The sequence below is a fragment of the Corylus avellana genome, chromosome ca5 (assembly GCF_901000735.1).
Source record: "Corylus avellana chromosome ca5, CavTom2PMs-1.0".
Taxonomy (NCBI): domain Eukaryota; kingdom Viridiplantae; phylum Streptophyta; class Magnoliopsida; order Fagales; family Betulaceae; genus Corylus; species Corylus avellana.
In genome coordinates, this window is record NC_081545.1 from 25,695,351 (window position 1) to 25,697,560 (window position 2,210).

Sequence of the window (2,210 nt, forward strand, 5' to 3'; positions counted from 1 at the left end):
CTTTCATCTCTTTCTCTAGCTTTCTAATCCTAGAGTCTATTTGTTTATATATATATATATATATATATATATATATATATATATATATATATTAGGCAAATTACCAATTTTTTTTTTGGTTAAAACATTTAAAAATGATTTGAAAACGTCTTTACAGTTCGCTGATGACTACTTTTATGGGATCCAAGGGCAATGAAAAGGGGTCTATTATTAATTTAAGGCTATTTTTCAACCACAATCTCATTGAAGCATAGTAATAAGATTTTAAGAGCTTGTCGTTGCACGGTCAAAAGAAGTTTGAACAACCAGAATCCCTTCAAACTACGCGAACACAAGCGTGCGATCCAGCCAAAGTGTCACTGTTGATGGAGCCGGTTAACGGAGCACCGTTAATAATAATCCACAGCTCATTGTCATTGTCATTGTCAGGGACGAAACAAGAATTTTTATTAACAGGGATCAAAGAATGGATAATAAATGTATTAAGAAAAAGGTTACAAGGTTCGCTGTACTAAACAGCTTGATCGAGGTGCAAGGATCCTTTGTTTGACAGGTAAGCTTTACAGCCTTCTCTTTACAAGATTACTCGAATTACATTCAATTTAGACAACCAATTATAAAAAAGCCTGATCTAATCATAACATGAAACAGGACCTCGGCGTGATAATTTTTATCTGCTCAAATGAATTTAAACTTAATTTTGTGGATCCTGTGACATATTCAATTGCCTTAATTGAATGTTATGTAGCCTCATGATCTCTCTCATACTGATCAGTTCAACCCAATAAGACATGAATTTGGCAAACAGCTAGCTCTTTTCGTCAAAAGGAATTAATCCTTACCAAAAGGGCTGACATTTTAATAAACAGAACTCAAATATTAAGCAAAAAATGAAATTACAATTTTATCCGAATCATTAAAATCTTGTTATTTGACCAAGCAGACCAAGTTTTGACTTCTATGTTGCCGGCCAGCTAGACAAACAATTCACACTATTTTGGCGGACGTTTTTGGTTGGGGGAAATCATGCGAGTAACATGATTCTTCTTGTTATATATAAACCAAACTGGTCTGGTTGTAACCAGGAAAAAATCGATCTGGTTTGCGTTGGGACATAGTGACTAAGCTGTACGTGAGAATTGTAGGAAACTAAACCAATGGAAATTTAATTCCACACAATTGGTTTAATTTCCTCCAATATCTTACTTACAGTTTTCACTTGAAGTCGGAAAGCTCACTCTCGGTTCATCATTCATGGTGATGAACACTCTCTATCCTTAATTGCATTCATTTTATTTTGTCAGCTTCCATATGAATAAATATCAAATGCGTATCTCATGATCTAATAGTTTATTTAAGTTTTGGTCATTAATTACTTTTATAGCCCAATCAAATAGGTATTTTTTTCCCATACAGAATAGCACCCGCGGTTGGATCTCACTCGCTCGTGAGTGTCTTCCACGTGCCGGGACGTGGAGTCTTCTCTCCGGCTCTTGACATCTCTGGATCCATGCTCTTCCGCCATCCTTCGCCGCTGATGTTTTGTTATGGTGTTTTATTATCTTTATGTTCATTTTCTGTTGTTTTTTCTGTAATTTTTGTTGTGTTTTGCTGTCTTTATTGTTCTTTGTGGGTTTACTGTCTCCCTACTCCGTCTTGGTTTGATTTTGTGGAGGAGACTTTTGTGGTTGGTGTTCGGCCTTCAACGGCACCCATCCAGTTTACCGCAGTACCTCTCTTGGAACAATCACTTCATTGTGGTTGTTGCTTTTACTACAATGGATTCTTCATCGAGTTTTCTTTTGCATTTGTCACCACCTTGTGAGGCCTTGGAAAATGCCCGACTCGTATGCCATTGCCTGCAGTTTGGTCCTTTTGGACCAGATTCAAAATTTGTTCTTGAATTTGTAATGCTTTAATCTCTTGGGCTTTGTTGCCGGGGTGTCCACCCCTTATGTGGTCAATTAGTCCTGTAACCCGCTTTCTCTTATTTGATTACAAACAAACAAAAAAAAAAGAAATTGTACAACATTTCGGTTCTTCTTGCACAAATGAAGGAAAAAGGCAAAAAAGAAAAGAAAAGAAAGGAGTTCAAACACTAGAGCCTTGAATTATAATGAAATTTGAACTAGCTACTAGCTGAAATCGAAATCCCTACTCTAAATTCACAAATCCAAATGCATCCTATGTTCATTCTATCCTTCCATATT